The sequence below is a fragment of the Chelonia mydas genome, chromosome 1 (genome assembly GCF_015237465.2).
Source record: "Chelonia mydas isolate rCheMyd1 chromosome 1, rCheMyd1.pri.v2, whole genome shotgun sequence".
In the NCBI taxonomy this organism is placed as follows: domain Eukaryota; kingdom Metazoa; phylum Chordata; order Testudines; family Cheloniidae; genus Chelonia; species Chelonia mydas.
In genome coordinates, this window is record NC_057849.1 from 321,933,625 (window position 1) to 321,959,934 (window position 26,310).

Here is a 26,310-nt window from a genome sequence, read left to right on the forward strand (position 1 = left end):
TTTCAAGGGACTGAGGTGAGGCTGACTGGACTGTAGTTCCCAGGATCTTCCTCCTTCCCTTTTTTAAAGATGGGCACCACATTAGCCTTTTTCCAGTCGTCCGGGACTTCCCCTGATCGCCATGAGTTTTCAAAGATAATGGCCAATGGCTCTGCAATCGCATCCGCAAACTCCTTTAGCACTCTCAGATGCAGCACATCTGGCCCTGTGGACTCGTGCTCGTCCAGCTTTTTTAAATGGTCCCGAACCACTTCTTTCTCCACAGAGAGCTGGTCACCTCCTCCCCATGCTGTGCTGCCCAGTGCAGTAGTCTGGGAGCTGATCTTGTTTGTGAAGACCGAGGCAAAAATAGCATTGAGTACATTTAGCTTCTTCCACATCCTCCGTCACTGGGTTGCCTCCCTCATTCAGTAAGGGGCCCACACTTTCCTTGACTTTTTCTTCTTGTTGCTAACATACCTGAAGAAACCCTTCTTGTTACTCTTAACGTCTCTTGCTGGCTGCAACTCCAGGTGTGATTTTGGCCTTCCTGATTTCACTCCTGCATGCCCGAGCAATATTTTTATACTCTTCCCTGGTCATCTGTCCAATCTTCCACTTCTTGTAAGCTTCTCTTTTGTGTTTAAGATCAGCAAGGATTTCACTGTTAAGCCAAGCTGGTCGCCTGCCATATTTACCGTTCTTTCTACACATTGGGATGGTTTGTCCCTGTAACCTCAATAAGGATTCTTTAAAATACAGCCAGCTCTCCTGGACTCCTTTCCCCCTCATGTTTTTCTCCCAGGGGATCCTGCCCATCAGTTCCCTGAGGGAGTCAAAGTCTGCTTTTCTGAAGTCCAGGGTCCATATTCTGCTGCTCTCCTCCTTTCTTCCCTGTGTCAGGATCCTGAACTCGACCATCTCATGGTCACTGCCTCCCAGGTTCCCATCCACTTTTGCTTCCCCTACTAATTCTTCCCGGTTTGTGAGCAGCAGGTCAAGAAGAGCTCTGCCCCTAGTTGGTTCCTCCAGCACTTGCACCAGGAAATTGTCCCCTACACTTTCCAAAAACTTCCTGGATTTTCTGTGCACCGCTGTATTGCTCTCCCAGCAGATATCAGGGTGATTGAAGTCTCCCATGAGAACCAGGGCCTGCGATCTAGTAACTTCCGTGAGTTGCCGGAAGAAAGCCTTGTCCACCTCATCCTTCTGGTCCCAGTGGTCTATAGCAGACTCCCACCACGACATCACCCTTGTTGCTCACACTTCTAAACTTAATCCAGAGACTCTCAGGTTTTTCTGCAGTTTCATACTTGAACTCTGAGCAGTCATACTGCTCCCTTACATACAATTCAACTCCCCCACCTTTTCTGCCTTGTCTGTCCTTCCTGAACAGTTTATATCCATCCATGACAGTACTCCAGTCATGTGAGTTATCCCACCAAGTCTCTGTTATTCCAGTCACCTCATAATTCCTTGACTGTGCCAGGACTTCCAGTTCTCCCTGCTTGTTTCCCAGGCTTCTTGCATTTGTGTATAGGCACTTGAGAACTCACTGATCGTCCCTTCCCGCGCGCTCCTTCTCGTGCTTCCTCCCGGTATCCCACTTCCCCACTTACCTCAGGACTTTGGTCTCCTTCCCCCGGTGAACTTAGTTTTACAGTTTTTACAGTTCTCTCCCTAAAATAACTTCACTCAGTTAAGTGCTGAATGTCACAAATATCAAGTATGAGACCGCATTAAAGGGTAGATTTTTTTTTTTTTCAAAAGGCCTCAGTTCTCATAATCAAAATAGATTTTCAGTATAACTTATGCCCTACATAGTAAGTTCTTGAAAACCTGTGTGTAAGTGTCAGTAGGAGCTTGCAGAGGCTGAGCAGTTTTGAAAATTTGGCCTTTATATAGGTATCCAAAGTGAGCTGAGCTCTTTAGAAAAATCTAGCTCTCACCAAAAATTATTTTCACTGATGTGAAGAATTTAATTTCTTCAAGGTAGTGCTGGCTAGCTTTGTAGTGAAACTTCTATCTAAGGTATGGGGCCCAATCAGTATAGTAATTAAGTGCTAGCCATGGATTTGCTCAGCAGTCAAGCAAGTCTGCCTGGCAACTGTGACATTCCTGTATAATATATTCAAGTTGCAGTGGAGCTGTGTGGCATGACATCAGTTTGTCCAAAGGAAAAAAAAAACTTGGATAAACTTACCTGTGGATTTGCTTTTTAGTTTTGTAATCTGAGAAACTCTGCTATATTAATTATATAGCACCATAAATCATGCATTGTGTCTAATAACTGAAACAAAAATTGTCTGATTTATGCAAATAGCTAATAACTTGCAACTTACAAAGCTGACTGATTTTAAAAACCATTTGCTAGTCACTTAAAATATTTTACTGCATTGGAAAAATGAACTTGCAAATGGCAAAGTTCATGGCCTACCCATGGCTGCATTGCTGTTCATATATCGAATACTACTGAGGGATAAAAAAGAATGTACTGCTCTGCTCCTTCTGAGAGGCTAAATAAATTATCTTGGCAGAGTCTTTTCCCTATACAAGCATGCCAAGACCGTGTTGGAGTTGGTAACATTTAATACGACTCTTTGCAAAGTCATCAAGCGCTTCAAAACTTCCTCATGTTCCAAGTCCATGCATGCAGGGAAGAGGCCCTGCTGCAAAGATCACTCTTAGGGCTTGTCTACATTACCTGCTGGATCAACGGGCAGCAATTGATCCAGTGGGGGTGGATTTATCGCGTCTAGTCTGGATGCAATAAATCAACCCCCGAGAGCTCTCCTGTCGACTCCGGTACTCCACCAGGGTGAGAGGCGCAGGCAGAGTCAACTGGAGAGCATCAGCCATTGACCTACCGCAGTGAAGACACCACATAGATCTAAATACGTCAGCTTCAGCTATGTTATTCATGTAGCTGAAGTTGCATAACTTAGATCAATTTCCCTCCCACAGTGTAAACGAGCCTTTACTGAGCCCTAGTGTTTTCTGTTCTCGGGAAGTTCACTGATTAAGTGCAACTCGCCCTGCCCCTCCCTCCAAGAGGCAAAATGGTGTAGTGGTATGTGTGGCAACAGTGGTTTGTCTGTACTGGGAAATATCTGTGTAATGTAATATAACAGCCTCTCACTGTAAACAAGGACTGTTGTGTTTAAAATTGTGTCATGGCTAACACTTGTTTGTTAAATCTTTACCATGTTAACATGTAACAATTAAGTTTTACAATATAGAGAAGCCCAAGTATAAAGGAAGGGGAAGAAGGTGGAGAACTATGAGTTAGGATTAGTTTGCTAGGGATTGAATAGGCAAACTGGTCAAGACACGAGGTAAGGTTAATAGGATATTGTGAAGTTACTTGTGTGAGTAGAACTCTGCAAGAATTTGGATCGCTGTTGGAAGATGGGCTGCAAATCAGAACAACTCTTTTGGGGAGTGGGGGGAAATTAGATATTTAATTGAAGTCCTGGTGTTTGGGAGGGAAGCAACGGCTGGTTGAAGTGGAAAGCAAAGCAGATGTAAATGTAGGCAGAAATTTAGGAAGCATGAAAATGGAGTAGCATTGTACTGGTTATGTCATTGAGAGCCATATGTGGAGGGAATCTTATGCACAGATGTTTTCCTCCCCTCTGATGTGTCATTTCATTTACTTAAATGATGTGAAGGCCAGTCAAAATGATCTGTGTGGGGAGGAAATAGAGGGTCTGGGGCATACAAATTATTGCCTCCCCTCCTATTTCTCTGGAGTTCAGGGCTGAAAAATAATAGCGAGGGCTTGTATTATTTTGCTACATTCCTGCTTAAGAGGGATCCTGAGGGAAGTCATAACCACAGTAGTTCCTGACAGGGTGGCTCCATTTGAACCATGCTGTCAAGGAACAGGGCTGGAGCCACAGCAGGCTGCAGAACCATGTGGAAGGTTTTGGTCTCCTGGTGATCCCTTGGGAGCCCTGGTGTTCGGTGGTGGTGCACTTGCAGTTTGTTCAGTGCAGTGGGGTGGGAAACTCCACTCCCTCCTCCTTGAGAAAACAAATAGGAAGACAGCCATTTTAGTTTCTCTTCCTCTCCTTTCTTCACCCCTACCCAATCTGAGAATCAGGCTCGCTGTTATGATAGTGACATAATAACGCATCATTATGTCTAAATACAAAACAGCTCTTCACCCCTTCTCAGATATCATACTGGTATTTTGAATTTCTATAGCACCTCCTATTCAAGAATATCAAACCACTTCATAGACATTCATAATGAATTTATCTACACAACTTGCTGTGATGTAGGTGATATTATCCCCAATTTACAGATGAGGAAATTGGGGAATAAACATAAGAAACTGTGGTAAGGCTGCTAACGGTTTCCTGACTCCAATGCGTGTGCCTTAAGCACATGAGCATCCTTCCTCCTTTGTGACTAGATTGTGTCTAGTCCTTGTGCACGTACACCCCTCCATCTGTGTGCACCCACTGTATTTCAGTCCTGTGTTCAGAGGAGTGAAGAAACTGTTCTCTTAGTGCCCCTAAAGCCATGGAGAATGGGGAGGGCATGCCCCCCTTCCCCTACCACATACAGAGGTGCAGAGAAAGGGGATAGTGCAGCTTGCACGCTCCATGTGCTCTATTGAGCTCCAGGGGATTGTGCCTCTGACACAGTCCCTTCTGGAGTTCCCATGGGGTATGGCTGGTCTGCACCATCATCATCAATGCAAGTTTATATCTTGGGCACAATCTGGCCCTTTATCATCTTTATGGATATAACTATACTAGGAGCCTAGCTACCATAGTGGTATAGATAAATGTACATTCTTTTCTATTCACATGAGCATAATCACATATTAGCACACAAGACGTGTGAAGTACCAGCTGGCTGTACAGATGCAACCATTCAATATGTATGAGGGAAAACTAATTGCAAAATAGAAATAAAAAATTGGTTTGATTTACTTTTTCCCCAGAAGTCTTTTTTTTTTTTTTTTTTTTTTTAACATTTAATCCTATTAGTAACATCCAAGGTTAAAAGGTGATTTAAATTTCGTTTTATTTGGATATTTTTCATTCTAAAATGTCCTGGACTGCATTCTCTTTTCACCTGCTCTGGTGTAAATAAGGAATAATTTCACTGAAGTAAACCGATTTACACTGGTGTGAGACGAGTATGTATATGTGAGAGGAGAACCAGGCCTCCTATTTGTCAGTCAAAGCAGTTCCCTAATTCTGTAGTGAGTAATAGAGGCTGCCTATTCAGTTTGACTTCAAATCTGAGCAGAAACATCTGTATCACATTTTGTCAGTCTTCATTACTCAAACTATATTTAAATCATTCGCTTTTACATTTGAAAAGTGATTCTTTTTTAAGTGACATCTTTATGCTAAATTTCCTTTTATATTTTTTCTCGTAGTCCACAATGTTTATAGTGAAAATTGCATAACCACTCCTATATAGCATTTCAGGGGAAAATACTGCATACTTTTTTAAAAAAGTGCCTGTTTTATCTATATAAAAACTTATTAATTACAATACGTTTTACATAATATTTGCTACATGTTCTAGTAATAACCTGAAAAACTTGAAATAATCTGTAGCCCCAACACCATCTTGCCCGTAGAGAGCTGGGGCATAGTTTGATTTATATGGGGGGGGCGGGGTTTGCTGCTAAGAGATTGACTTGTTTTCTGAGGCAGGAACTATTTGTCAAGTTTGTCTTTATAGCTATCATGCTGACATTTTCTGTGGATAAGTCATATAGCAAGTGCAATCACAGCACGATTGTATTATTTGAAACAAAAATTAAAGAGAAGCTAAGAATGTACCAGCGCCACTAAAATTACAATGTTTTACTTCTGATTTCAGTCATGCACACATGGAAACCTCTAAAACAAATCCCCATTAAAAGTTGACCAAGTCTCTCACTTTTTTTTTTTTTTTTAAATTGACAGTTTTCAGGGATTGGTTCGGATTCTAGTCACAGGCATTGCTCATAGTACAAATTATAATGAAACTGTATACTCCAGCTTCACCTGAATATAAGCTTGTTTATAACAACTGCATGTGTAATAACCATTTGCTATCTTCACATCAACTGCTCCTTTCTTCTTACTGACAGTAGTCACATGCCCTTCACATTTGCAGACTTTAGTGCGTGCCCATTTTATAAAGCTAGAGTAGTAGTTCCTTCAGAAGGTGCATTGGGATACGCAATTAATTTATAATTGGAAAACAGTTACTAGAAGTAAAAAATTAATAAAATTAGGTCTAGTCCATGTGTGAACATCAGAGTTCGAAAGCAGAATTTAACATTAGATTGAAATTTAGACTTAAAAGTAGTAATATGATAGTTTTGATCTGTGGGGGCCATACAGAATGTTTTGCTTTATAAAGTGATGGGGGACACAAGTGGTTCTAATAATTTCTGCTACAAAACATGTCATTTAACATCACATGCTCCTCATATAGTGTACTAACTAATACAAGTTAGTTCATATGCATGCCAAAGCCATAAGAAAAATCTCTAAAAGAAGGCTGCTATGTGAGCTATTTCTTTCACACTGCACTTTAGTCATTGTTCAGGTATCACAGGAGTACATAACCACTTGTATTGATTTAACGATCTCTGTGATAATCTGAATTGCGGAGGTGTGTGCAGAACAGGCCTTGGCAGTGCAGGTGTGTGCAGAGTTGGCCTTGAAATTACTACAGTAAAAGGCAGACAGACACTTGCTTTAGCATGCAGAAGTGCCTCTAAGGGTGGAGCTGAAGATGCCAAGTATTGGTCTTGTCCTAGCCTGTTCCTTCTAGAAAGCTGTTTCCACAAGTACACAGAAAGTGTGCTAGTGCCATCTTCATTCTCATTAGATGTTGTGTCTTATTTGTACTCCATTATCTTTATAGCTTTTTATATTAGTCCTTGTGTATTGTCTGTATGTAAGTGAACTTCTGTACACTTAACCTATAAATTTAGTATAATTTTTTTATAAGGTTTAACAAGTGAGTTTTTAAATTAGGCTCCCCAACCTATATTTTGGCACCTGAAGGAAGGGCTACGTTTTCAAAAGTGTTGAGCATCCAACACTGGAGTTGTGTGTTTTTTGAAAACTAGGCTACTAATTTTAGTGCTTAAAAGGGGACTTAGAGCTAGATTCAGGGACTTAGGTGCCTCACTACCATTTTAGGCACTTAAGTTCAATATCTAGGCACCACTGAGATCCTCAAAACCTCCACTTATACTCCCTAACTCTATAGACACCTAAGTTTCTGCTGGTTGACATGCACAGAATCACCCAAGTTCTTGCTCACGTCTATTCCATGTTACATGTTCACACACTGTGTGCACCATTGCCGGAGTTTTTTTCTTCCCAGTGTATCTGTAGGACCAGCTCTATTGCCCCTGGAGGCCCATTCTCATGTGCCAATATAAGGAGCGTCACCAGCCCTTCAACCTCTCAGTTCCTTCTTACCACCCATGACGGTTGCTGGAACAGTCTTCTCTCTTGCTTAGGCATAGCAGGCTAGCTCTGGTCTCCATCCTCTCAGCGCCATTCACTGGATCCCAGGCATTGATCTCCAGAGATCTGTCTCTGTTCTCTGGCTGTGTGGCACTACTCATGCAAGCCCATCACCACTCACACGAGTCTCCACAGTCATTCCCCGATACCAAATCCTCACTCCCCGGAGTCCCATTCTAGCTGGCTAGAAGGCGCAACAGTACTGCCATGGCCCTCCTCATGGAATCCTCATCAGACTTCAAGAGAGAGTCAGCGCCGCCACGGAAGAGGCATCATTGTCTAGCTTACCAGATAGACATCGGTGCTGGTCCATCCATGGGCCCCAGGACAATGGCCAGTGCATTGTCAGTACTGGAATCAGTGGGGGTTCCTGCTGGCACCTGGACAGTTTTTTGGCAACCCCTGTTGGTGTTGACCTCTGAGTGAACGTCTGCAGCCCTATCTCAGCCAGTATTGGAACCTGCATTGGACTCTGACTGCGGCATTGAGAACCCCGTGGTACTCCCAATTGAAGGGGCCCTGGAAGAGACTGTGGATCCAGCTCCTCCCCCACCAGTTGCTTCTTCCTCATCTTCCCCAAATGAGGTGCTCATGTGGCCCATTAACCCTGTGGCCCACGACAATCTTCAAGCCCACCAGGAGCACCTCAAGAGCATCGCTTCAATCTGGGCCTCGAGGTGGAGGATCTCAAAGAGCTTACGGACCCCATCTTTGACATTTTGGTGTGGCTCCTGTGAAGGTGGCTCTGCGCATGCACCAAGGGGTGTTCAAAATGGTGAAGGTGCTATGGCAGACCCATGCATCTCTGTCCCCAACTTCTAAAAGGGCAGAAAAGAAGTATTATATGCCCGCAAGGGGGTATGGATACATGTACTCCTACCCACCCCCGGGTTCACTAGTGGTCACCACAGCCAACGAGCGCGATAGGCAAGACCAGGCCAGTGCAACCCAAAAAAACAAGGCAAAATGCTTGGACTCTTTAATGGTAGAAAGGTTTATTCTACTGTGAGCCTCCCAGTTACATATTGCAAACCAGCATGTGTTGCTGGGGCGATACAATTTTGGTGTCTGGAACACCATGGCTTGATTTAAGGATTCACTGTCCCAAGGTGTGCAGCAGGAATTCTTGTCCATTGTGGAGGAAGGAAAGACGGTGGCAAGAACATCCGTCCAAGCTGCCTTGGACATGGCAGACTCAGCTGCCAGGTCGATGGCATCAGCGATCACAATGAGGGGAGGCTCATGGCTGCAGTTGTCAGGGCTGTCACAGGTGGTGCAGGACCTTCTGTTTGAAGGGTCCTCGCTATTTTCGGACCAGACGGACACAAAGCTGTGTAGTCTTTAAAAGACTCGAGAGCCACATTGCAGTCCTTGGGCCTGTATACACATCACCCAGCAACCCAGGGATGACATCAGCTTTGGGAGAGCTGTATTTCAATCAACATGCCTGTGAACTCCTAGCTCACCGCCAAGGGCACTGCTTGTGAGTTACCTGACATGGAATAGACATGAGAAAGCACTTCGAAGAAGAAAAGACAGTAACTAACCTACCGTAACTATTGTTCTTCAAGATGTGTTGCTCATGTTCATTCCATGACCTGCCATCCTTCCCTGCTGTCAGAGTTGATGGCAAGAAGGAACTGAGAGTGCAGAGCCAGCAGTGCCCCTTATACTGGTGCATGAGTGTGGGCCTCCAAGGGGCAATAGAGCTGGCCCTGGAGATACCACTGGGAGAAAAAATCTCCAGCAATGGTGCACGCGTCACATGTACACCTGACATGGAATGGACGTGAGCAACACATCTTGAAGAACAACAGTTACAGAAGGTTAGTAACAGTCTCTTCTGAAGCCACTGAGGTGCTCAGCACTCTGTCTCACACCTAAGCCCTGGCAGGATTCTCAAACTAGGAACGCCCTCTCAACTTCACCTACGGGACCTGGGCGGTGGGCAGTGTCCCAGAATATCTGCTGATATGGGAGATCTGTTTTCAAATCAGTCACATCTATAAGTACTTCCTAGGTTGTGTTTTATAGACAGGTGAGTGTACAGTAAAACCTCAAACGTATGGCCATTATAAAGGATTTGATGATAGTTGTCTAGTAGGCCCACCCTACTTAAGTTGCCTGATTCTTCCTATCATGAAACTGTGTTCAGTTGCCTATAACTTTGCAAAACTTTTTAACCATTTGGGCTGAAATTTTCCATGCTGGATGTCTACTTTGGGGGGGGGGGGTGTTTTATTTCAGCCAAAATGGTACAGCCATTTCCAAGAATGAGGCTAGGAAAAAATGTTTTGTACATGTTAAAACATTCTTGAGACCTTTTTTCTTTGAAATGCTCTAGTGTCCCTGTGCTTTGGAGCATCAATGAGAAATTTGTCAGCCTTTGTGTCAGGTGTAGGCCTTTGGTATCCTCATGATGGACAGGGAGACAGTGGGCCAGTTTGCTAGGATGGGGAAGAACACAGATTGGACAAGGAGCTGAGGGAAACTAGAACTAGCTGGACAAAAGGGAGTGAGAGTAGGAGGCAGTAGGTGGAGAAAATGGTCATGGGGTAGCAGAGACATACCTCATAGGGAGATGGCATGCAGGGGGATAATTGGGACTGGTTGGACAAAGAGCTGAGGGAGATGGGGAGCACAGACAGAAATTGCATTAGGAATCCAGACACAAGGTAGGCGAGGTAATATGTTTTATTGGACCAGTTTCTGTTGGTGAGAGAAGCAAGCTTTTGAGCTCTTAAGAACCCTGTGTAATTCGAAAGCTTGTCTCACCAACAGAAGTTGGTCAAGTAAAAGATTATCTCACCTAACTTGTCTCTTTAATATCCTGGGACCAACGTGGTTATGACAAACTCCATACATTAGGAGCCCAGACAGAGAGACTGAGAGGCACTACAAGGAGAGAGGAGGGTACCGGGAATGTCCAGGCAAGGACACTGGGACTAGGATGAGAAGCCTAAGGATTTTAGGGCCCTACCAAAGTCACAGTCCATTTTGATCAATTTCATAGCCAAAAGATTTTAAAATTGGTCAGTTTTACATTTTTCAGATGTTTACACGTCATAACCATTGGAGTCCACCTTCTGACAGTGGGGACTTCGGCTGGGGCACTCCTAGCAGAAGGGGGAGATTGGACCCACTTTCACAAGCCTCCTCCAGCTGCAGGAACCTTCAGGGCTGCTGCCAGCTCCGGAGCTTCCTACAGCAGGGGGAGGCACTCTGAGGTGGTCTGATCTCCCCCACCCCCAAGAGATGCCATGCAAAGGAAGGACAAGTCCTGTCCCTCCAGCCCAGTGGGGGTTTGCAGCTAGGAGCCCCCCTCCTGGAGCACTCCCAGCAGCTAGGGGGATATGAGATTTCATGGGGAAGGGCTTATTTCATGGTCCGTGATACATTTTTTTTTTCATGGTCGTGAAATTGGGAGGGCCCTAACTATAGACCCCAACTGAAAAAAGGAGACAGGACTGGGTCAGGGACAGGTTGGACAGGATGAGGCAGAAGGGATCAAGCCTGGGGGAACTAGGAAAAGAGGCTCTGATCACAAGAATATACTCCCCTCGATAGTCTGAAATGGAATTCAAGATTACCTTCTTTATAAAGAACTTTTAAGATCTACTCATGAAAAGTGTTCTATAAGAGCTGGGTATTATTCTTGTCTCACCATTCTCCAGCTGCCAGCAACTATGTCTCATCTCCCTCTAATGCTGGTCCACATGGAGGATGACCACCTCCTTCTGCTATTGGTTACTCAGCTCAAGAGTCAGGGGTCTGTGTAGTGGATCTTAAGTTCCAATCCTGTTGAAGAACCATGTAGGTGTCAATATAATGCCACATGATGGAATTGCTATTTTTTAGTCTGCTTTTAAAAAAACCTAGGCTATTACACACACCAAACTATGTGAAATAAAAGAACACTGAAGGCTGAAAAGTCAAGCACTCAAAAGTTAGGAAATGCCAGAATGAAGGTTACCTGTGAAACCTTAATTTGTGTCCATGTCCCTCTCCCCTACAATTTTTAATTGCATGAGGACATACTGTTTTTCCTTGAGGCCATTACCTCATTCAGTGCAAAGGGTGGACTTACGCTGGGGATGAATTTGAGTTGTGCAGTAAAGGAGGCTATCTGTAGGACCCCTGCCTCATTTGTTGCAGAACCTGGAAGGTAGGTATATAATGAGAGAGGATTACAGGAATAGAAAAGAGGGTCTCGTGGTTAAGGCAGTTGAATGCTGGTTTGGAGAACTGGATTCTATCCCTGACTTTCCAACAGATTTCCTGTGCTAAGGCTGCTGATCAGGTTCTGGGTGTCTCAAATTGGGCACCAAAATTAGTGGATACTTTTGACCTTAATCTTTCTGACCCTCAACTCCCCATCCTGTCAGACAGGGATAATACTGCCTCACCTCACAGGTTTTGTGAAGATATGTTTATGATGTACTTGGATACTGTAATGATGAGCTGCATAGGAAAGGCACTGAATAAATTAATAATTCAGTCTCCTAGGAGGATTAGAGTAGTGTGCAGTAAATAAGATCTAGGGCCATACATTGAACAATGAGGATAAAACAGAATATTGAATAGCTGCTCATTAAGTGAATACCATCCATCTTGTACACTGAATAAGGCATGGGTCCTGTGAGGAAAAATAGTATGTGATCATGTATGTACAAGGGGGCCATGTTAAGGTTATACAGGCAACATTAGTTCTGGCATTTCCTAACATTTCTGTGCTTGACCTTGCAATCTTAACATAGTTTTTTTGAGTGTAATAAATAAATGAATAAAATTTGACTTGGCAAACGCACTTTTTAAACTCAAGACACCATGAATGCTTTCCAGAATGATCTTATTTAATCCTTTAAAACAGTGAACGTAAGTGATGGAGTTAGCTTTACTTTTATATCTAATTTTTATATTTATTCCAGTATTTTTTTAGTTACCAATAATACTAGCCGTGGGATTGTTTAGAATTAAAAAATTCTGACGTTTTAGAGAAGTTTGAACACCATATTCAAACAAAAACAGAAGTAAGCTGCATGGAATTAATTCTTTGTAGTTTATGATGTCAACAAAACTCAGTTTTTCATTGTTCTTTTCAACTCGGAGTTAGTTTGTATCTTGCTCTAGTCAGTTCAGTCATTGTTATGTACAGTCTTTCTCTGTGCCAAGGTATCTCCCATAAATCTTGGGTGGAGTCACATGCACACTGAAAAGTTCTGCTTTATTGTTAACTGCTTTACTCCTGCGAATGTGACTGAAAGTGGCTTGTGTTAACAATACTCCTTTCATGCATAAAGATCACAAACTGACTCAATCCATAGAGAGGAATCATTTCACCAGTCACTGCAGTACAGCCACCTCTGGGGTGAAATGTTGCAGCAGTTTAACAGCGCATAGTTTAGAAAAGAATCCTGTCCAAATGAAAGTGCAGGGAGACTTTTTAGTAGATGTCCTGGCCAAATTCCAATTTACAGTCTGACTTATTTTATTTATTTAATTAACTAGCTTATGGAATAAAGCCTCGTTCTCACATAATGCTTTTCATCTGTAGATTTCAAAGCCCTTTATGAAGGAGGTAAGGATCATTCTCCCCATTTTACAGATAGAGAAACTGATGCACAGGGAGATGAGGTGACTTGCCCAGTATCACCCAGCAGGTCAGTGGCTGAGCTGGAAATAGAGCCCAGGTCTCTTGAGTCCCACTCTAGTGGTCTGTCCTCTGCCTCCCTGTGCCTGAGTATGGGGCCTCAAATCTTGCGTCTCATCAGAAAGACAGCATCTTAAGTAGCAAATAGTATTGAACCAATGCATGAGCATACCATCTCTAAGGGAAGAATACCACCTATGAAATCATAAACTTTACTTCCTTCAGCCTTTGGGTTTTCCTTGCCACTTTCCCATACACATAAGACCCAACCCTGCACAGCACAGGATTTCTGACAAGATCATAGCTAAGTTGAAACATAGAAAACCAGCTAAACAATGTAGAATGTAATAATTTCTAATTGTCAGATTGTGAGGTGATGCTGAATGAAGTATATAGCAGGGCTCTGTTCTGCCTCTAATATTAGAATACTTTTAAATTCATAGCTTGGATAATGGACTAGAGCATATGCTAATCAAACTCAATTAAACAAAATTTGGAAAGGATCACAAACAAACTTTGAGACGTTCCTCAGCCATTTTAGAAGTTTTTATTAGAAAAAAATAGACCTTAAAATGCTAGAAAAGTTATTTTCCCCTTCCTCCCTCCCCCCTCCCCTGCCCAATTAGTAATAAATGGCTGGAGCGGGGAGGAAAAAAAACTTCTTGGAACAGAACAAAGTTTTCAGCTCCAAAGCAGAATTGTTCAGAAAGTTGTGAGCATGGGAAAATACCATTATAATGAAAGCCTCAATATTAAACTCACCTACCAGTGAAAATTATAGTGAAGGTAATGCACTACAAATCTTTATCATTACAAAAGCAATCATTTTGGTTATTTGATACTAGATATTCCATCAATGCAGCTATTTAAAAATTAACGATGTGCTTGAGTACAGTGTGAACTGTTTGCTGTATTTTTTTTAATTTTCTGTAACAGTACTATATTTTAACTGTATATTATTCTGTATTTTTTACTTGTACCACAAACCGCTAGGGACAGATTGTAACAGAAGTCCTTAAATACCAGAAGCCTCTCTGCAGCAACTAATTGTGATCACACAAACAGGCAATTAAAACATCAATACAAATATTCAGGAGAAGTAGGTGAATTCTTTAAAGGTCATGTTTTCATGTAAATGATGCTAGCAATAGACTACACATTTTAAAAGAAGAAAAAACATGCAACTGATATTTAGTCCCTTGAGTGGTTGCTTGGAGTAGTTTTACTTCCCCCTCCTCTTCCCCCTAATGCACACAAGATTATTGTAGGGAGGTTTTGGTACTGCCACTCTTACTTCTGTGCTGCTGCTGGCGGGGCGCTGCGTTCAAAGCTGGATGCCTGGCCGCCAGCCACCGCTATCCTGCTTCCTCTGAAGGCGTACAGAGGAAAGTGTTTCAACCTTGCAACCCCCCCTCACCTCCCGTTTGGGTCAGGACCCCCAGTTTAAGAAATGCTGGTCTCCACTGTGAAATCTGTATAGGGTAAAAGTACATAAAAACACAGATTTTTACCAGGGGAGACCAGATTTCACAGTCCATGACCTATTTTTCATGACGGTGAATTTGGTAGGGCCCTAAATATAACGCATGCCTTTTTGGTGGTTGTTTTTTCCATAGCTCAGTAAAACTTCCTCCTTCCCCTAAATCAACAAAGATAACATTTTAAAGATGAATGAAATGTTTTTGAAATAAAACAACACAAACCTTTTTCAACTTCTGAGGGTGGAATGTTGTGAAATAGAGCAATGGGCTGTATGCTGCCTTCTATGATGGTGCTGCACTATCTGCTCCTCTGCTTCATTGGGAGCAATGGTCATATTCGTAGTGCTGCTTTCATATTGCACAGGACTCTACACCCCTTCGTAGCCTCCCTAAGTCTTGCTTCCACCTGTTGCAAATAGGGTTGCCAACTCTGACTGAAGCTGTTCCAGATTTTTGCCCCCCCATATATGTCATTTTCTTAAAATATCCTATTAAAACCTCTCGGATTGCTTTCAATAGTCACCGGTAAATCAATGCCAATTGCAGGAGCCTCCAGGCCAATCCTGGAGGGTTGGCAACCGTAGTTGCCAACCAAACTAGTTCTGGTGCAAGAGAGACCTGCACATTCTCAGAGGAGGGGGCAGGATTTGCCCCTAGCAAAATATTTGGGTTGCTTTTAAAATTACATACAAGTACATCTTAAAACAGGGTATTTGAAAACCATGTCCTCTTTACTGTACCAGCAAGGACATATACTCAGGGTTTAGTGTTTTTACTAAAAAAGGAATAACTCTCAACACCTAAATATCATCAGGAATAGCAGCTTCTTGATCTGCTTTAGGTGTGTGAGGAGTGGATGTATTAAAAAGACACTGAACACAGGTCTTAGAGGGTTTTTATTTTAAAAAAAAAAAAAAAAAAGCCTTTCACTTACTATTAAAGTTCATTTCTTGTAATTTAGGGCACATGTATAGTCTAATGATTTAAGATCTTAATAAATAAAAGTATTTTAAAGCATGCATGGTTCCTGATAGTTTATAAGGCTGCATTTCACAAAACAAACATAATAACCTCCTTATTGTGAGACTATTCATTTTTAAAAAAAGGCTTGTTTTTAGAGTGTGGTTTTGGACTTCCAGCCGTCTTACACAAGCTCAGTAGGACTCCACCCTACATCCTGTACAGAGAAGCAATTCATAGGACTGTCCATTGTTCTTTTTGGTCTCTGCATGCACTCTGATCTTAAGTATGGGAAAGTGTGGAATATGAAAAATATTAATGCAAAAGAACTTTAGCAGCTCAAGTAATGCTCAGTCCTGCAAGGTGCTGAACCTATGGAGGTTCATGGAAGTTGAAGGAAACTCAGCGCAACACAGAAGTGGATCTTTTGAAAAGAATACAGCATAACTGTGCTTCCAGTAAAAGTACCTTATAATGTTTGACGCTATTGGTAATTCAGCAGCGGTGTTAACTGTATATACACTGGCAGCGTGACAATTATATGTATGCACCTGTGTCAATAGGAAAAACTGAGTTCTTTTTTTATTCACAAAATTCCAAAATAAAATAATTCATACTGCTCCTAGACACACAGTTTCTGTTGTTTTCCCAATTACTGCACTGTTGCTGCTCAGTTATTATAGTGTAAAGCAGGTCAGGGATCTAGAGAATATCAGGCACTGTAAAAACTAAACTGGAGCTCAATGGATCTGAATCTGCCACTCTTACTTATGCCAAGTGGTACCTTACTCAGTAAGCAGTCCCACTGAAATTAATGTGCCTACTCACAGAATAAGTTGTTCTTCAGCCCAATACAAGCAGTAATATCTGTGACATTTATTCGATTTTTTTTTTTGCTGTTTTTGTTAATTTTTCCTTTTCTCCCCCCTCTTTCCCCCCCCCCCCCCCCCCATTTTGTCTTTTTGGACAATACATTTTAGGAGTGAGGTGTTGCTTTTAATTTTGTCCATTAAAACCAAAAAAGAAAAATCAGCAATTTTAGTGTGGGAAAGAAGTATCAATAGCATCGTTTTACAAGAAAAAAAAAAGTCACTACTTGTATAGTGCAGTTTGTTACCTGCTTGTCTTATTTGTCTGTGTCTTTGTTGGTCAAACTGTGGTTTAGGCAGTTTTAACATATTGAGAGGTCAAGATTACCAAAAGAATGTTTACGCTGTGTTCTCTTCCAGCAATCATCTGAAAGGACTCACCCTTTATTGCCAATCTCCTGAATGTTCAGCAATCCCAGAATTTATGGCACATAACATAGGATTAAATAGCAGCGATGTTCTCTCTAATTTTTTCCACCCATGTGTGGAATAAATTATGTGCACCAAGGTAAGGTGAGGATGTGCACCATCACTGGAGGCAAAAAACCTAGATAGAATTTTTTTTTTTTAAAGTTACCAATAGGGATAATTAACTCCAGCCAAGACAAGTTAGGCATTTTAGAACTCATTACTCAAAGAATTAAATTTAAGTGTAAGAGAAAAATAAAAATTATGAAATGCATAGACCAGTCAAAAAACTAAAATTACACACTTTGAAAGAATAAAATTACAGAGAATATGTGCGTTGCAGGAAGTAACAGTGTTGGGAGGTGTGTGACGCACTGTGCGTGTGCTGGTTGCTGGGGAAGTTTCTGAGAGACGCCCATCTGCTGTCTCTTTAAGGCACTCACTGAAAGCTCCCCTCCTACTGAACAATGTCCCCACCCCCGTCCCCCCGCGATATGCGGTACATGGGGAGGGGGTAAGACTGTGTGTGTGACAGACAGAGATTGTGTGTGCTGGCTGCTGGGGAAGTCTCTGTCTCTTTAAGGCACTCACTCACCAGAAGGCTTGTTCAGACCTCAGAGCTGCTCCGAGTCCAGAGCCCTGTCCCCTGCTCTGTGGAGATGGAGTACAGGGGAGGGGTCACCCTGATATCAGCACTTTCTTTCCTCCCCTGCTCTGCACAGCCCCCAGGAGGGTCCTGGGAGCAGCTGCGGGAGCAACAAAGCTGCAAAGCAGTGGGGTGGAGGGGCACCTGAACATGCTCTGCCGGCTGGGTGTGCGTGGCTCTGCTAATCAACTGCAGGGCACTTGACTCTCTCCTGGGCGGCCGACCAACTGCTCATCTTACAGGGAACACATGATTGCAGGCCTTCGAATGAACAAGATAAGATCTACATTTTAAATCATTTAGAACTCCTGTATGTTTCCGACTGAATGCTTCACTCACATCCCTTTCCTTTTTCCCCTTCACCTCTTCGCATACAAAATTATCTTAAAACAATGTTTTAGACAGATCTTTGTGAAAACCAGGGACTTCAGAGGTTCCTGCGAATAGTTTTGTAGTTTTTGGTTCGAGTCCATCAGTTTGCACAAAATGCTGTTCCCCAAACTTCTGCTTTCAGTTTTGCAATTAAACAAACCCACTCAAACAAACCAACAAAAATCTAAAAATCTAAACTGAGTTTTAGCTGGTTTTATTTTTAAAAAAAGTTGCAATTTGCAAGCTCCCTGCAATTTCAATGGAAAACTATACATTGGCCTAGGTTTACTGGAAACTGACCCAGGTTTGCTTGGCAGGTATGTGAGTGAGCTTTAGCAAGCCTTTCTATTAATGTGGTCTACATTTTTAGTTTTGTAACTAAACTTCCTGGGTCCAAGTCTGGTGTCTACACTTCAAAAAGGATGTTGAAAAAATTGAAAGGATTCAGCAAAGAGCTACAAAAATGATTCAAGATCTGGAAAACCTGCCTCACAGGGAGAGGTTCAGTAAGTTCAATCTATTTAGTTTACCTAAGGGAAGGTTAAGAGATGATCTGATCATGATATACAAGTACTTAGATAGCTAAGTTATGACAGTGAGGCTCAGGCTCTTTAATGTAGCAGGGAAAGGTACAAGATCCAATGGTTCAAAGCTTAAAGCTAGACAGATTGAAACAAAATAAGGCATTTTATTTTTTAACAGTGAAGGTAATTAATGATTGGAACAACTTATATAAGGACTTGGTGGATTCTCCATTACTTAGTGTTTAAATGAAGATTGACCGTCTATAAGAGTTGCTGTAGCTCAAATAGAAGTTACGGGTTTGATACAGAAGTTTGTGTGTGGATGCCCTATGTTATGCAGATGGCCAGATTATGTGACCATAATAGTCCTTTCTGCCCTTAAAATTTATTAAATAAAATGAGTTTCCACACATCAGCTGGCCCAAGTTGCTGTTTCTTTTAAGCATCTCTGAATATAGAGCATTAATGTTTATAATAACCCTTCACAAATTTTACTGCAAGAAGTTCTTTCCTATGTCAGTGTTTTGAAAATGAATACACACACACACACCCAAAAGCTACAATGTACCTGACTTCTTCACAGGTAGTGAGGAAGGGGGTACAAGGTAACCTCCCATCTTGGTAACCAATGACCTGGCCTCAGTTACTCAAGCCTTTGTCACCGCTCAGCTGGACTAAAGCAATTCATTATGCAGCTGGGCAAGACTGAAATGAACTCTCCCAAGACTGAAATGAACTAGGGACTGTTGGAAACCCACTACCTTCCACTCTAAGTGTAAGGTGTATTTCTTTTACTTTAACTACTAAAACATATAGCAACATATGTATGTATATAATATATATTATTAAAAATTCAAAACCAAAACATTCCTTTGCACACTCATCTCTTCTTAGGAAGAGAATGAGTCCCCTTTGTGGATGGCCACCAGTGTGCTGGAGTTCAGGTACTACTCAGGTCACAAGCATGATATAAGAAACTGCATTGAATAGGATGCAGACTAGTGCCAGTAAGGCACAATACAGCCTTATATATTATTTTATTTATTTCTCTTTACAGGTGCATCAGAACAAGTGTTATAACAAATTTTAATTAGTCATTGTTTTTACCATGCTTTGAAGATATATATCACTAAGTGCCAAGTATTAATTATTAAGTTTACCTAGGAGTACAAGCCAAGATCATGGGTTTTGTTTCTGGACCGGTGTCAGTGAGCATACAAGAACAGCTCTAGGAACAGGGTGCCGAATCCAGCTCCCATTGAACTCAAAGGGAGTTTGGACTTGATTAGTTAAATGTGCACCTTCTGCAGCAGCTGAAGCACAGCACTGTTTACTTTACATTCTAAGGTAAGTTATTTTCATTTGGTCAGTAGATTGGGAGATTTGTGTGTGTGTGTGTGTGTGTTTATGTTTTAATTTAGAATTTGGAGGAAACTTACACAAACTCAATTCTCGGCAGATAGCACAGGCCAGCAGTAATTGCTAATATATCAGGAATCATTGTCCTATTTTTAAGCAGGTTTCACATTCAGTGAGTCTCATCTCCTCCCACTTATGTTTTGTATAAATCAGTAGGAAGTGAAAGGAGAATGAGACCTTCTGACATTTCAGAACATTCAATAAAATTATCTTCAATGATTATTTCATGCCATTTAATGCTGAAGCTTGTTTTGAAGGGTACTGATTCCAAAATTAATTTCATATGAAAAGCTATTTAAAATTTCACCCTGAATTCATAATTAATTATATTTGCTTCCTAAAATATCTTTTCACCATACGCCACCCATATCAGAGCTTAAAAAATGTAGATACTTGCCATATCAGCAAAAAGGAAAGGCGGACTTGTGGCACCTTAGAGACTAACAAATTTATTTGAGCATAAGCTTTCGTGAGCTACAGCTCACTTCATCGGATGCATTCAGTGGGTTTCCTAATTTAATGTAGTTTAATTTTGTTTTGTTTTTTAATGTTCAGCATCCTTTGGGATTTAAATGTCTGATTGTTATGCTAAAGTTGAAGGGGAAATAATGACTTGCATTTTTACAAGATAAATGTAATTACTGCATTTTCCAGTCATTAGGTAGGACATGATATTAAATTAATAGATAACAGCAACGGTTGAATGCATGTTATTAGCTAATTTTTATTTGTTTGTATTTGATTTACAGATGATGCATTATAAAAAAAAAATCCTACAGTAAAGAAACTTTTCTTTCAGAAAATCATGTGTAATTTGTTTAGACATTCAACATATACATTTTTATATTCAGTGCCAGATCAAGCCATAGCCAAATATCTAGGGTCACAGCTCCTGGAGTGATGTGAGAATATCAGTTTTAATTTAAAAAAAGAGAGATTACAACAAAATGGTTACAAAGAAAACCTTGAAAACATGAACCAAGTGTAGTCAAAGCATTGATGGCTGTCTGAAACTGTAGACAGCCTGCTACCATAGCTCTAAAAAGAGTCTTACCAGAGATTACTTAAACTGGAAGACGTAAGTGAAGCAAGTTATTTTGTTCTCTTTTGTGTTCAGTTATTTTGTATGTCTGATAGCACTTTGAGTAGTAAGTTTCACTGTTTTGTGGATGGTTTCAGAGTGGTAGCCATGTTAGTCTGTATCAGCAAAAAAAAACGAGAAGTACTTATGGCATCTTAGAAACTAACAAATTTATTTGGGCATAAGCTTTCGTGGGCTAAAACCCACTTCATCGGATGCATGCAGTGGAAAATACAGTAGGAAGATATATGCGCACAGAGAACATGAAAAAATGGGTGTTGCCATACCAACTGTAACGAGACTAATCAATTAAGGTGGGCTATTATCAGCAGGAGAAAAAAACTTTTGTAGTGATAATCAGGACCATTTCAAACAGTCACTCAATTTCAGACCTAAAAGTCGCAATTCTCCAACAAAAAAACTTCAAAAACAGACTCCAATGAGAAACTGCAGAATTGGAATTAATTTGCAAACTGGACACTATTAAATTAGGCTTGAATTAAGACTGGGAGTGGATGGGTCATTACACAAAGTAAAAACTATTTCCCCATGCTAATTTTCCCCTACCGTTACTCACACCTCGTCAGCTGTTTGAAATGGGTCATCATGATTATCACTACAAACGTTTTTTTTTCTCCTGCTGATAATAGCCCACTTTAATTGATTAGTCTTGTTACAGTTGGTATGGCAACACCCATTTTTTATATTCTCTGTGTATATCTATCTTCCTCCTGTATTTTCCACTGCGTGCATCCGATGAAGTGGGTTTTAGCCCACGAAAGCTTATGCCCAAATAAATTTGTTAGTCTCTAAGGTGCCACAAGTACTCATAGTTTGTTTTGTGGATGTATGGCCAAGGAGCAACTGGAACCTGTTTGTTATTCCACAGTCCTATATGGATCTGTGGGGCAATGGAAACTGAGACAGGATCGTGGAGCCTCAGACCCCTGCACAGAGCTAGGAAGCAATGGAAGCCTGGGGCAGGGATCCCCCAGCTTCTCTCAGAGAACTGTACAGAACCAGGCAGCAATGGAAGCTTGTGGAGGATACCTAGAAAGCATCCCTTCGTCCCTCCTCATCTCTCTCCATGGAGTGGGGAAACAATGGGAGCAGGGAAGCAAGGCAGCGGAGAAGGAGGGGTTCTTCACTCCCATGATTCCTCTACAGGTCTCAGGAAGGAGTTTGGAATCTGAGGAGCTTTGCCTTAAGAGTGCTGCTGCTACCAAAGAGGCAGGAGTATCATCTTGATAGGACGGTAGGAGAGAGGACCTGGCACATTTGTTGGTGTTACTCACAGGCCTGCTCCTCCTACCATATTGTAAAAATGGGGTAGAAAAAAGAAAGAAAGACAAGCTGTGCTGTTTAAAGGATATTGTATCAAAAGTTTAAAGTGGTTTGCAAATAATTATTAAAAGAAAAAAAAACGCAGGTGACCATGTCTCTTCAAAGCTCATTGAAAGGGCTCTCCTAGAGTGAGTCATCTGCAGCTGTAGAGGAACCCTCAGAGGCAAACTTCCACTAAAGCTTGCCTTCTCCCTTGAAACTAAATAGAGCTGTCAGAGATCCCAGAGACGGGCAGAAGAAAAATACCATGATTCATTTCTTCTGAGTTAGATACACATGGGAGATTTCCCTAGTGTGCCAATGGTGTTTTGTTTTTAAATCACACAGATCTGTACAGGCAACATTATACAGCTTCAGATTCTTACCCACAAGACTGAAATACCCAAAAGCCCATCCCCAGGAAATGCACAATAGTGTTGATATGCCTGTTGTTACTAAGGAAGTGGCTTCTGTTATAACCACCCAGCAATCTGCCAAAGCCCAGAGTTTGGACAGTTGCCAGGCTAAATCATACTAAAAGTTTGTTTCCTTTTTAACTCTCTTCTTAACAGATCTTTAAGGTATTGCTGCATCTCACCACCATTTTAAAACTACCTACAAATGTCAGTAAGCTGCAAGTAATCTACCTTTTCAATTTAAAAAAAAAAAAAAGACAAGGCCTCAGAGAATCGAAATTTCCAATAATTAATGGAAATTACTCTCAAATATGATACAGTGGTGAGATGGAGGCTAAGGCATCTGAGGCTCAGGAATTATCCACAACTGTATCCCCCTCCTGTCAGTAATCCTTTTTTGACCCTTAGCTGGCACTAGAAATATGACATAGTACTGCAGAAAATGCAGTGCATTACACCAGGCAATGTTTTGATCTTTGAGACATCAGGCGCCCCCTAGTGGACTTTTTCCTTTGAACATTTGAAACACAGTCTTTCCACAGAGGACTGCATACTGTACATATTACAATATGGCTGTCAGTTTCAGAGCCATTTTTAGTTTGCATGTAGAATGATGACATATGCTTTGACTTTTATCTCACTATTGTGCACATAATTCTTGTTTAATTTTTTGACATATGTAGGCATTATTTTTCCCCATGTATAAAATGTAAGCTATTTCAAATATACACACCATCCAAAGGCAGTTTGATTCTCTTGGACACACAGAAATGTCTTGCCTCAAAAATAGAGAAAATAAGATTGTAAGTCTACTCAACAGTAGCAGTCATTGTTTAATATCCGATTTTAGTGGTGCACTGAAATCAAAGGATTCACCACATCAATTTAATGTTAAGAATATAACAAAAATTTTAGACTTCACATTAACCCTTGAGACATACACAAAGATTCCACTATCAGATATATGTGCTGAATGCTCCAACTTAACATACTGGGAGAGGCATTCAGTCTGATAAATAAGTGTAAACTAAATTTAAAACATTTGTTATAGGTTACAGTCAGTCTGTCTGTTATTCTAGATTCGTAGTTGAAGGCCCAGAATGCATCATTTTTACAGGTACATTCTTACTAAGTAAAGGTGCGGAACTCCAGAGGAACTGAGATAAGTTTATTTACAGAGTTAACAATAGAGCAGAAGACAAACACACAAGGCAAACTCTTTTCAGTTAAAATGAAATAACCAGACTATTGGGTCTCTGAAAGCTGGACCTTTCTGTGGCTTATTGCCTACTGCAATTGATCTTTATAGTGCTGTATCACCACACACTCATAGCTCTTGAAGCTGTTTCTTTATGACAATAACTTTTCACTGTCACGGTGATGGGCATGATATGGTGCCCAAATCGCTGGATGCCTCTCTAAGGTGCAGAGACAATCTGAACATATAAAATGTATGCTGTTGCTCCTGCTGGCATTATTTTGTTGTCTTGGACTTCCTTCGGGGATTTACCTTAGACAGGGCCTCTTACTCCCATACAGGGGTTGATCAGACCCAGCGCAGTATCAGGCATCCTGACATTATGTGGTGCTATTTATGGCCACGTGGTGACTGGCAAATGGCAGCCACTCTGCAGCTAGTTTTGTGACTTTAACTCTTTCAGATTGAAGAGCTCCTGAGAATTAATGTCTCTTGTGTCTTGCTTCATTTCAAACAGTAGCAATTGCAAGTAAACAGTGGCTTACAGGATCTCATCATGAGTCTTGTATATTTCTTCATGCAAGTGCCTCTCTTGTTTTCTGTATCACATGGACTCTGTCATGGTTTAAGTTGATTTGATACAATATCTTTTAAGATGATGTCACAGTCAATGACTCATTGAGGGCAAAGATTACATGATAAAGCAAAAGCCTAGCAGCTGTTTAAATAGATTATCCTTGATACATTTACAATAAAAATGCAAGTGCTAAAATTGTTCAGTGTGGTGTTAGGATATGGAATCTGGTCTAAAACACAGCATTGGAAGTCCTGGCTCTGCCAATGACTATGTGACTGCTTTGTGCCTCAGTTTCCCCTTAGTAAAAATGGTTATACATAACCATTTCATGGGGTTTTGTAAAGATTAACTAACGTGAAATGCTTTCAATTGGAAAGTGCTACAGAAGTGCAGGGTATGATAAGAACATTTATTACAATTCTAATAGCAGTAGTCATTAAGCACAGGAACATATAAGAGGGTCCACGCTGAGGATAGGATTCACAAAAGGACTTAGGCACCTGGCTGTACTTTAGATGCCTAAGTCCAACATGTAGGCACCACAGCTATTCACAAAGTCCCTGCTCAGCTGCCACCTAACCCTGTAGGTGCCCATTGTTACCCGTTTGTTTTTTTTTTAACCCAAATCTCTTAGTGACTTTTACTCTGTGTGAGGTAGTGTCAGGAAATTAATCAAGGGAGACACGGCCATCCGACCGATAGATGGCTGGCACAAACAGGACAACACAAGAGTGCTTTTACTTAAACCTTAACTTTACTTAGTCTCAAACATTTACACACATCTGCAACAGGTTAGTAAAACACCCCCAACCCTTGATAATTACCAGAGCTGAGTGTGGCTTTCGAGTGGCACAGCAACAAGCTTCCATTGGACAAACTTCCGTCTGCCAGTGGGGTCCCCAAGATGCGTCCAGAGGGAGCATCCCTGAAGAAACCCTCCTAAAGCGTCTACCTACCTCAAACTTTTTTCCTTATTTATACATCAGTAATACAATGACATATCACTTAAAGAAAACTTGCTAATCAAGCAGTTTTTAAAGGTCAAGCAAAAGGTTTTCTTATGATCATCAATTAACCAGATATGTTTTTTTCAGAGTGTACATGCCTTGGGACCCTGAGAGACACATTCCTAAGAGCACATTATAGACATGCTTCCTGTTTTTCTAAAGTACATATAACAGCATTTTCAACATTCTTAGCAGGAAGGACGCGGGGTCAAGCTGCCCTTTCTGTGGCACCCAAAACCTCCTCCCCTCCTGCCTTGGTTAAGCTAAGGCCGCTACATGGCCAATTTACGGCCTGCTGACTTGGCTACTTTTAGCAATAAGCAATAGTGGTTTCAGGCACTTTACTGGTTTGCCAAAGTCTTCCCGTACACCATGGCACCTACATTTCAATAACTGACCATGTGCACAGCCATGAAAGTCCTGACATGACGCAGTAGCTTGGCACCTAACTCATATCTAAGCTCCAGCAGGCTTCTCAAACTGGGCATTCCCCTGTTTCTCTTACATTTGGGATCCGAGCCAGTAGGCATGATCAGAGCACACCTAAACCCATACAAGATGGCTAGAGAAGGGGCAGGAGGAGATAGGAGAACCATGTTCTACTCCCCCAGCTCCATTTTTAATTATTTATATACAGTGGAACAGCTTCAACAGGATAGGTTCAGAGAAACCAGCCCTGGAATATTCCATAAGCTGGTGGATACTGCACTCACCTGCGAGACCAAGCTGAAATCCCTTTTTCACATCAGGCAGAGGAGGAAACTGAAACAGTCTTCCAGATCCTGGATAAGTGCCCTAATCATTGGGCTAAAAGTTATGGGTGGGAGGCACCACCACATCATCCTGCTCCTTGACTTTTCTTCAAAAAGAGCTGACCAGGCTTAGGTGCCTAACT

At 41.5% G+C, this 26,310-nt stretch overlaps 1 long non-coding RNA gene across 1 annotated transcript; it reads left to right on the top strand.

Annotated features, from left to right (window-relative positions):
* The first annotated feature begins 1,403 nt into the window (after positions 1-1,403).
* Positions 1,404-20,616, top strand: LOC122466656. The gene is made up of 2 exons (XR_006292343.1): positions 1,404-19,741; positions 20,563-20,616. It is a non-coding gene; the product is annotated as an uncharacterized LOC122466656 (long non-coding RNA).
* The last annotated feature ends 5,694 nt before the right edge of the window (positions 20,617-26,310 follow it).